The sequence below is a fragment of the Aquila chrysaetos genome, chromosome 24 (assembly GCF_900496995.4).
Source record: "Aquila chrysaetos chrysaetos chromosome 24, bAquChr1.4, whole genome shotgun sequence".
NCBI lineage: Eukaryota > Metazoa > Chordata > Aves > Accipitriformes > Accipitridae > Aquila > Aquila chrysaetos.
The window spans coordinates 17124502-17135670 of record NC_044027.1 but is presented as its reverse complement, the minus strand read 5'-3'; the positions used below and the strand labels follow the sequence as shown (position 1 = coordinate 17135670).

Here is an 11169-nt window from a genome sequence, read left to right as displayed (position 1 = left end):
CACTTTATTAAGATGGGTATTACTTTCCCAGAAGACTGGCATAACTCTTCTGCTCTGGTATTTTATGTAAAACTGTATTTGCACATTAGTTTGAAATACATATGACAGGCTAGATGGACCACAGCAGCCTTGGCAATTGCTGACTGCAACTCGAGGAGCTACGAGTGAAGACACATGTGTGAATATGGGTATAGATGATGCACGCAGCTGTGTGGCACCCACAGCTACAGCTCTGCCGTAGGAGGAGGAGATGTCCTTACCATGCTTTCCTGTTTCCTCAAAATGTCAAAAAATCAGCATTAAAATGCCAGGCCAGCTCCAAAGCTGAGGATTGCCGGTGAAATTTCAGGGAGAGGCCCCCAAATGTGTTGCCAACATGTAAAATTCGGCATTTGAGTCTTCTGGATCATCAGTGCAACGCCCCTCTCCCGCGAGGCAGCGGGACCGTCACCCCCCCAACATCATCCCCCTCCACGGCCAGGCTGCAGCTCCTGGCCAGGCTGCTCAGACCCTCTCCATCCCTGATGGAACGAGGGCTCCTGCTTTCCACTGAGGTTTTACTCCTGGCCAAACAGCGGGATGTGTCGCATTCATCTCCCACCCCACAACTGCTCTCCCCACGCATCGGGTGCTCACGGCTTGTGGCAGAGGCAAAAGTGGATCGCACTGACCAGGGATTTTTTAACTGCTGTTGTTTCCCCGCAGACCATTTTTGCTGGCTCCGGCGAGGACGTGCGGAGAGACAGTCCCTGCCCCAAGCACTGCAACATCCAACCAGCTAAAGAAGGCAGGAGTGGAAGAGAGGAGGGAGATTTGCCCATCCTCAAGAGCTCTGGGAGGTAGGAAAAGCACGTTTTCACGCCATTTCGCACGCACGGCACGACCTTCGTAATAAGGCATCTAGCAATAAAAATGTGGCTGGATTAACCTGACGAAGCAGCAGTCTATAGTATATTAATTCTCATACAATTTTGTAAAGCTGCTTAACTGAGAACCTCCGTGCATTTAACCCACATTAGTAGGTAACAGCAATTAATTTTAAACCTCCCCAGCAATTCAGGTGCAGGCAGGATGGGGGCTGTCGTCGTGTGCGGGTGTCCGTGCGAGCTGCTCGCCCAGCCCTGCTCCGGACCCAGGGGAGCAGAGCGACCCAGCCGGGCTGTGCCGCCTCTCCGCTGCAGTGACACGGCAGGCTCGGCGTATCTGAAATCTAATCAGGCATAAAAACAGCGGATTTGAACTGTCCCCAGGGGAAGTTTAATAAGGAACAATCATCAGCTAAGTAGACTTCAAAAAAAAGCAAAGCGCAGGAAGGAGAGGTGGCTCCGATGAGTGTGCAACACCCCAGCACGGGTGTGAAATGGCTCAATGCTGAGTGGGGACAGGGGAAAACCAAGGTGAAATCTGGAGGGTTTGGGAGCTGGGAGTGGGCTCAGCTCCTGGATATTCACTCCATTGCTCTGCTGAAGGAGCCGGAGGAGACCTCAGGTGGGGCTGTAGGTGCAACTCTTTAAGAATCAACCTCTGCCTACGTTGGCTGCTTACCTTGAGATGCCTTGAACTGGCTCTTGACAGTGTTTGGAGGTCACAAGTCCTACTGACATCCCTTTTCTTACCACTGGCAACTGTCAGCCCTTGAATTTCAGCCCAGGTTTCTTAGAGTTGAATCTGCACAACCCCTTCCTCACGGAGCCGTGTCCCTCCATCCCCTCGTCCCAACACCACACCGGCTCTGTTCAGCAAAACATTTCCCTGTGTGCCTGATATTAAGCAATGACTGTTTCTGCTGGCTTTAAGGGAACTATCTAATCTCCTTTAAATTAAGCATATGATTGGGTTTTGGCTAGATTGGGGCCTTGGGCCTTAATCTCTTTATGCCCCACTTTCTCAATCTGCAAAATAGTAATTATCTACTTCATGGGGCTAAATTAATTTCCCGTATTTCACTGATGCTCATTTTGGCAATACGCAGGTTGCCATTCTTCCAGAGATTGCAATTTGCATGCTGCTCAGCAAATTATGTATTATATATCCATACACACACACACGCACAAACACAAATCTAAGCCTCAGGGAAAAAAACCTAAATGCCACGATGGCCGAGACAGGATGTAAGCAATAACAGTAAGGATAACAAAAATGCAATTCAGGGATTCAAAGGATTTAGTGAATGGAGAATAGGCTGAGTTGCATAAAAAGAAGGTAAGAAACTCAGCTGAGTTAAGAAGTAATGAAAAGAATAATGAATATCAAACAGGATGGAAGAGCTTAATTAAGAATTAACTTTTTTCAAGTACAGCTAGGGAGAGCTGACGGTCAGTGCAGAGGATGAGGAATGAAACAGAGAAATTGTTTTTAACCCCTGCATGAATGTCAGGGGAAAAAGGAAGAGTAAATGAAGTTTGTGGAAAAAAAATCTGGCATGGCTATGTCTCTGCATCGCAGGTTGTGGAGAGGTGTGGGTTTGGGGAGAAGTTGACAAACCTTACATGTTTTTTGGGGGAAATATGAAATGGAGAAGGAAAAAGAAAACCCTTTCCTAAAATTACCCCAGGGATGCCCCTTTTCATCCTGATAGAAGAACTCTGCTGGTTTTGGACCCTGAGACTTGGAGCACGTAGCATTGTAGGACCTGGAGAAGTTTTTGCTTCTGCACCTGCCACTTGTACATTCCTTCTTTGTGTTGGGCTGCAAACAAGTAAAGATTACACTAGGGATGGAGCACTGGCGCAGAAATGTTGGGCAGATTAAATCTTGTTTCAGTGTGGACCTCTATCACGTCTCGGCACAGCTTTATCGAATGATAAGGCTTGAAAGGCTGCAAGCTGGAGCTCGCTGGATCAGTAATGTTCATTAAGATAAAATCAAAGACAGGCTCCTGCTCTCTGTTTTCCAGAAGGAGTCATTCCATAAAAAGGTAAATAAAAAAAGAAACCCTTACTAGGTAATCCTCATGGGAAACCATGGGCTTTGACATCATAGTTTTCATTTTCTCCTGCCACGGTCTAAGAAACCAAAAAGGAAAAGAGAGAAGTCAAAAAGTTACTGAGCAGCATCAGCCTGGTTAAGTCTAATTCCAATGCATTGACTCTGCTCAGCTCCTTGGGGAATAAAGGAATGAAAGGAAAGGAGGAAAAAAAGCAAAATAATTGAAAGGAGTAATTCAATTTGGGAGGAATTATTCTCCTAATGATTTATGGCTTCATTAATGACTGATTGAACAAATGATTTTTTTTTTTTTTTTACTTACTAGGAATTAAGGCGGCTGGCTGAAAGGTTATTGGATGTCACAGCAACAGAGACTCGTTTGTCTCCATTTAAATACTTAATGATCTCTATCTTTCTCCCCTTCGATCAATAGGATCTAGAAGCAGTCGTTTTGTTGCAAACTTTCTTGGATTCACAAAAATATGACCCAGTGCTCCGAGGAATGAGTGGACGTTCGATAACGCGACATGGCTGAGAGGCCATGAACGCTGCAGAGAGACACCTTGCAATGTCCTGTCCCCGTCCCCATCCCTGGGTACCGCTGTCCTGGGGGCTGTCACAGCGCTCTGCCCCCCAACACCATCCCTCTGCTTCACATGGATCTTCAAGAGACCACGGTCCTCTAGTGCTGGGGGGGGTGTCTGTTCTGATAAAGCCATTCATCTTTGAGTGATAGCACTGGCCCTAGCTCTGATGGGAGCATCTACAGCAGCTAAGAGCTCATGCTCATATTTGCATCCCCAGAGATGAATATATTTTTCCTTTTAATGCACCCGAAACCCTCGGCGCTGCTGCATTCAGCAAGTCCAGTGGTGAGACCCGTGCTGTGCTCACGGCGAGGGGCTGGTCTGTATGCAAAGAGCTAAGGCAGCACTCACCTCTGCATTTTTTTAGCTACATAGCCCTATACGTGTGTGTGCATGTATAAATGAGTACATACGAGAAGTATGCATGCATGTTATATTTTCATAATTGGATGCACACCCATATAATTCTTTGGTGTATATGTGTTACACATTGATATGAGAAGTAAACACAATAAATGCAGACTTAGACCAGTTCACAGGGCACACATCAACATGAAAATCTCCCAACTGCAAAAACCCTGTGGGCGAGAGGCTACTGGGTCAGCAAAGCAATTTAAAATTCATTATCATTCAGCACCCTGGTGCCTCCAGGCTTGGCAGAGCCCAAGTCAGGCGCATGTCCTTCAACTCTCTTCAATTAAACAGCCTCCTAAAGTTCAGCCCCTGTTAATTGGTCTCAGAACTGCTTAGCGCCATAATTGGGATTTCTCTGCCCGGTGTTGCTGGCCGATGTGCCGGGCTGGGGCTGTACCGGGGCGACCTGGCTCAAGTGTGGACCAAAACCGCACCGGGTCATGAAAACTGAATCTGGGTGTCGGAAGGGGAGGGCAGGAGCAGAAGGAGGGGAACAAACTGGTCCCTTCATCCAGAGATGCGCTTTCGAAGTCTAAATTCAGCCTGGAGTCTCTTGTGGTCAGGTTTTGGTGGTGCAATGGGGCTGGTACAGGGGAGGGGTTGCTGCAGCAGCATCCTTCCAGCCAGGGATTTTTTTATCGCCTACAATAATGAAGGTCAAACCGCCTGTCAGTCAAAGCGCGGTTTCCCTTAGTTTAGCAGTAAGATTGGAGAGCTGAGCCACAGCGTGACCCTGTTGCTATTGGATATGAGCTCCATACAGATGATATGCAAACATATTTAAGATTTTTTGTCTATTTGCAGGAGCAATATCAATTTGCAAGGATGAGCTCAATTAACATAACTCATTACTTTTCCATGTGTAACTTATGTCAGATGAACACCTCCTTTGAAGGGGTTATCAAGGGGAAAATTGCTTGGCCCGTGTATGTATGTATGACTGTTGTGATATAATAGCAAATATATTTTCTTTCCTCCTATAAAATGGGAAAATTCCTTTCGCTAAGCAGAAAGTGAGCTTGTGTGTGGGCTGAATAAAAAAGTCTTTGGCAAAGATCTTTTTTTTGCCATAGACACAGGCTTGGGAACATCACTGCAGCCTGCACATTCATGGCAAATACAACCTGTTTTTTTATGGGAAGAAATACAGAAAATTTTTCCTCTGCTGAAGAAAAGTTGAAACCATTCTGGAGACTTCTAACTCAAACTTTCCTTTTTTCAGGTTAACCCCTTCTTTGTTTGAAGATAACAGACTATTAATTAATTTTATTGATAATACCAATAACTGAAGTTAATAGATGCAAGAGGAGGGACTTGGATCAGGAGAAGAATCATCTCCTCTGAGCCTTCCCATACATCCCAGGTGCTGCCTGTTGGCTGTAGAGGAGGAACCTGATGCCCATCGCCTCCCCACACATGGTATTTTATAGCCATTTTGCCATTTGGGGCAGTGGCTCCTGCCCACAAACTTAAAAAGAACACCCCAACCACAGAGACGAGGGCAGGGGCACCGGCTGGTCCTGGCGCAGGGCCGTAACTCCCGACATGGGCAACGTCAGATGCTTCCAGGGATATTGAGCAAAGTAGTCAGCGGTCTCTGAAGTGCGGTGTCAACTGTGCTTATTTTCTCCTTGCAGAGGCTGCTTGCTTTCTTACGTGATGCACATCAAAAGGGCTATTTTTAAGTCATTGGGTTGGTTGGTTCTTCTTTTTTTCTAAAAATCAGCTCCTACACCACGAAATTGCTGCCTGAACGCTGGGTTGCAGCAAAACCTAGTAATCTTGATCAGCCCTGATATAAAATGACAACTGGGGGTATCGGTGGGCACACTTCATTTGCTCTGTCAAACATCATAAACAATTTGAAGGATTTTTTTACCTTAACAAAGCGGCAGCAGCGTACATTGGGTCAGCCTGCATTGAAAACTGGAGGGGGCTCAGCCAGGGAGCTGGCTAGAAATTGAGGCATTTAAAGCAAAAAAGGAAAGGTGCCTTGGGGTCTCTGTACATCTCGATGGCCCAGCTATTTTCCCCATAGAATTTTGGGGTGAGGGCTGCCACTGTCCCAGCACCGAGCACCAGCGGGCTGGCGGCAGGGATGCGCTCGATAAACCGCAGAGCTGAGCTGCTTGGTCCTGTAAGGATGGAGGGGAAAAATAGTGAACATCTCACTTTCCTTTGAGCGGTTACAACTCATTTTATTAGTGCTCCAAAAATATTTGTACGAGTGATTTTTGGCTTTTTTTGGCCTCAAGAAAATGCGAGGAAACGAAAAACATCAGCGATGGGCACTTGGGCTGTGTCGGGGTGCAGGTACCGAGCAGGGCTGCGTGTGCAGGCGGGGAGGGCACAACCCTCCCTCTCTGATTTTTCTTTCTTTGTTGCTTTTTGGCCATCAGGTAAGCCTGCGATCCCAAAACATACAAGGAGGTGTCCTTCCAGGTCTTGCTTGGAGAAAAGGTGGGTTTTTTTGACAAATTTTAACAGCAGCAGGAACAGGTCACCCTGCCAGAAGGATGCTGGGCTCCAGCATATTCAGCCTGAGCCCCCGAGGGGAACAGGGAGGGGAGGTAAATGGCTCTCTGTGATATTTTGCCAGCCAAATTAAGCCAGGGTTTGATACCGGAGCACTGTAAAGGGCTTGGGCACCTGCATGGGCATTGCTCCTGATGTGGCTCCGGGAGCGAGCTCTTATTAATTCAGGCAGCAGGGATGGAGAAGCAGCTCTGCTGGGTCCGTGGCTCCCCGCCAGCTCTTCAGCTGTGCCGGCCGGCTCCGAGAAAAGCCCTTCAGAAATGCCCTCGCCTTCCTCACCTGAACCAGCAGCAACGGGTCACGGCGTTCGGTTCCGCGCCGCTGGTCGTGCTGGAGGGTCGGCACTCGCCCCTGCTGCAGCCAGCCACGGCCACCGGCACGGCGGGCGCCCGTGACACCGACCTGGCCTTGCTGCAAAGCACAACAGGCTTGCTTAGATATGGGGATGTTTTTTCAATTAAAACAATCTCCCCCTCCCTTTGCCCCTGGTCTCAGCGGAGCCTTGGAAATGTTTCTGCACTTAACATTGCATGTAATTATGGGCTGGCTGTCTCAGAAAGCAGCCCTCGATGTACTTAGCAGCATCACTTTCTGATTTTCAAGGCAGCACTTACTGGGCAGGAGGAGAGGAGAAAAGACAGGAATTATTCAAGTCTTGTGGGAGCCATACATCATGCTCAATTTTTTTTTTTATACCCTCCATTAGGCTGGAGCATGGATGTGTGGGATGATGCAGTGCCAGGCACCACAAAGTGTCCCCCGAGTCACGGTGTTTGGTGGCACAGCCATCGTCCAGCCAGCCCTCGCTGGCCTTCTGGGGACCTGGCCTCCCGAAGGAGAGCCCTGCCCGCTGCAAACAGCCTTTGCTGGATTTTGCTGCTAGCACCAGTGAGAAGAAATGCCGGCGAATAGGGTCTTTGGGGATGAAGTTTCAGATTTTGATCCATGAGCCAAATTAAAAGATTATTTTTCCCCTCAATAAACAAATCCCCTCTTCCCCTTCCTGCTAGCTGAGACATCTGCTCCTCTGAAAAGAGCTTGCACCACAGAGAAATACCTCCTACCGCGTGTCCTACTGTCCTTTCTGCCTGTTTTGATTTGCATCTTTTATATTTTCTTTGGATTATGCTAGTCGGACTCCTTGCTTAGATGCAGTAGTAGTGCCAGGGGTTTTTATATTACAAAATACTGTTAACCTTTTGCTATTATTTGTCTTTTACGTCCCCATGTGCTACAGATACTTCTTTTGTTATCAGAGGGGGAATCCTATAGGAGTGCTATCAAACACCGTGGCTGAACAGAGCAGGGTGGAGGGAGCCTGGGCGGCTCTGTAGTGGTAATGAGCAGCTGTGTACGTCTTCAGTCCTGGAGGTTAATGCCTGAAGCTTTTAAACGAGGAAAGATCAGAGAGCCAGGTTTAGCAGGCAACCGAGCGCCCAGCCCGAGACTGGAGATGGAGGCTTGAGAGGAGACAAACCGACCGATTTATATTTGCATTGCCATCCCCTGGCAAGCGGGATGCGCCGAGCCGCCTCTGACGGTCTGCACTAGTTTGTGCTGGTGCTGGCACAAGCGGAGCTCACCCACCCCGGCAGCAGCTCTGGGTGCCCCCGGGGCTGGTCTGGACCCAGCAGCTTTCGGGAGGCTTCTTTAACCATGCATTTACCCTCCGGACATGCTCTGGAAGTGTAAAATTGACTTTATTCTGACATCCCGGATACCCACCCATCCGCTCCGGGGCTGGAGGACACAGCTTCTGTCAAAATGACTTTTTATCCCTGCAGACGGCCGCTCTGCTATAGCGGAGCCAGCGAAGCCCCGTTTTGGTGGCCCCGTGTCAGTGTCCCCGTCCTCGCTGCGGGCTGGCACCCCCTGCCCGCCTCGGGGACAGAGCTGAGGTTTGGGGCCCCCGGGGCAGCCCTGCCTGACGGAGAGAAGAGCTTTTCCATCCCCAGCCCTTCCTCCAGGCTGGGTGTTCCTCCCCAGCAACACCAAGGAGCACAACCTGGCCTTTGTTTTAAACTGCTGATTTTTGTCAAGAGAAAAGGTGACTGACCAATGGCAAATACAGTTTTATTTCAGGCCAGGTTTTCCAGCTCCTCCCTCGAGCCCTCAAAAAATTCCCTAATGACTTATTCTCCCCTCTGGGGATCTCTTTCCTCTTTCCAGGCAAGAAAACCAAGAGAAACCTGCAGACCTCAGACCAGACCTACTGCATGAAAGTCCAGCGCATTTTGGGAGAGCATCGAGTTGGTGCAGAGAGGGATTTCCCGACGAGAGGGCATGAGAGCCGCGTGCCCTCCCGCTGCCCCTCTCCATCCCTGCCTGGACAGATGGAAGGCAGCAGCTTTTTAATTATTAAAATTAGTGCAGCGTTGAAAACACGTAGCATGCTTTTGGCTCTGCAAATCATTGCTTTTGTGAGAGAGGAGCAGTAATAAAATTAACCAACAGAGAGGAATAAACAAGTGGCACAGATGTAAATATTATATAATCTGCATTTCCTAAAATATCCCTGGCTGGGCATCAGGAGTTGGATTCAGAAGAGAACCAGACCAAGGATGCTGATAGAAAACAAATGATAATAGCAGGCAAATAGTAATTAATCATTCTGTATATGGGTATTAATGTTTGCATGCAAGCTCCTTGCCAAGCGCTCAAGGTGCTTTACGTCCCCTTGGGTTCCCCTTGCTGCTGGCTCGGGAGGACGGCGGGTGTCTCCGGGAGAAATGGGGAAACTGAGGCACGCAGGAAGCCTTGCCAGCAGTGCCGGAGGGCCAGCCTGACACTCGGGCTCCGATTTCTGCGAGGTGCTGAATGCCTGCCACCGGTGCTGGGCTTTCGACAGAGGTATTACTGAGTGTACTTCCAGGTTTGTATTTGGGGCTGGAGCAGATTTTTAGCTGGTGCAAAGTGACGTAAATCCTTTTAAGCCGATAGAAGTGGATCCCGGCACATGCAGGGAGCCCGTCCAGCCCTCTGGGGTGGCAGATGTACCCGGCTCTGGCCCCAGCTAACGTTTCCTTCCAGGGAATTCCTTGCCACATTGGTGCTGGAAAATAGCCCATCCTGCTTTCCCTCTTCACATCGCATCGTAAGAATCTTAAGATTCCCTCGGGAATCTGATGTTTTAATGGTCACATTAGTGCCAGGTGAGTTCCCGTACCTAAAGTCAGGCAGTGACTTCAGAGCACCAGCCTGCTCTGCCCGGGGCTGCTCCAGCTCTGGCAGCGACGTGCCCGTTTATCAGCACATCGAGCTGCTGCTGCTCGCCGGGGCTGCCCGCCTGGGGAAGCCGCGGTCCTCGCAGCCGGTGTCACAGCGCCAGGGCAAAACACTTCCACGAGCAACGGTCAGCGCACGACCGCCTGCCGCGGTGCAGCTCAGCGTGGGGAAAGGGAGTTTCTCCGGCTCGGGGTGGGGTTTGTTGCTATTTGTCTGTTTGGAAGAACACGGAGGACGGTTACACCGAGCCGCAGAGACCAGACACAAGTCGGTGCAGGGTCATCGGTAGGTGACACCAGTGGGTTTTAAGGGGAAGGGTGCTTGGGCACCCAGGTTTCCTCGGAGCACCAGCCTTTCTGCTCGCTGCTTGGAAATCCAGAGTGGTATTTATTGTAACGTGACAATCCCTTTTTAATGTCCCATGTTTGAAGTCACATTGGAGAGACGTATCCCATCTGGTGAGTCACAGCCTCCTCCTGTCACTCGGTTACCTGCAGGGCCTCCGCAGGAGGAGTGATGACTAACCCACGCAGAGTGACACATCACAGGGAAATGTAAATATTGTCTTTTATTTTTTGCCTTCTGAAGCCTCCAGAAGAAAATTATTTTTGTTTCAGTTTGAAAACATGAGCCAGTCTGGCGTTTTCTGCCGTAGCTGGGAGAGCAGATGGGTCAGCCCTTCCCGAGCAGGCGGTGATGGGGAGATGCTGCTGCTTCCCATGGGTGCCCCCGGCCACCATCCTGCCCCCCACCCGGCTGGAAAAGCCATTTGCAAGAGCACCCGGCTCCGGCTTTATGCTCAGCAGCGCATCCTCCGCTCCCCTGCCTGCAGGCAATGCCAGCCTCGCTGCCTGGACGGGGATCAATATCCCAGATCGGCTCTGGCCTTTCTGCATGATGGGGGCTCATGACACTTCTGATCAAAAGCCCTTCCTTAATCTGGGAGACAGCGATCGATGGGAAATTAACTGTGCTTTAGGCCTGATTGCTCCGGCAGGAAGGGGCTGCGGCGGGGCGATGAACTCATTCCCCGCTCTGCGGTGATATCAAAAGGGGTCTGGTCCCAGCTGGCTCCATCCTCTTTTTGTTTTATTTTTCTTTTTCCTTTTCCATCAGACTGCAGTCCGTTCCTGTTCCAAGAGGACGGTGGGTGCACGGGTGGGCACAGCCACCCCTACGCTGCAGCTGATGCTCTCCTCTCCTCTCGGTGCTCCACCAGCACGGGGGATGTGGGGCAGGGAGGGGAGACGGCGAGAAGCTGGGACATGGAGCAGCGCTGGGGGGACGTGGCTCCGGTCCCTTCCCGGCGCTCCTTCCTCCGTAACCTCACACACATCATTTACAGGGTAAACGCAGCGATGCCGTGCCCGATGCCAGCCCTTGCCAGGGCCCCTCATGGCACTGCTGATCCCCAGGGCCAGCTCGCACGGAGGTGGCGTTCGTCGGTGTCGGTCCTCATGGCAGCAGGGACAGATTTCCC

General features: G+C 50.1%; 1 long non-coding RNA gene across 1 annotated transcript; it reads left to right on the top strand.

Annotated features, from left to right (window-relative positions):
• The first annotated feature begins 758 nt into the window (after positions 1-758).
• LOC115335239 lies at positions 759-8917 on the top strand. The gene is made up of 3 exons (XR_003921399.1): positions 759-839; positions 6329-6389; positions 8634-8917. It is a non-coding gene; the product is annotated as an uncharacterized LOC115335239 (long non-coding RNA).
• Positions 8918-11169: the final 2252 nt, after the last annotated feature.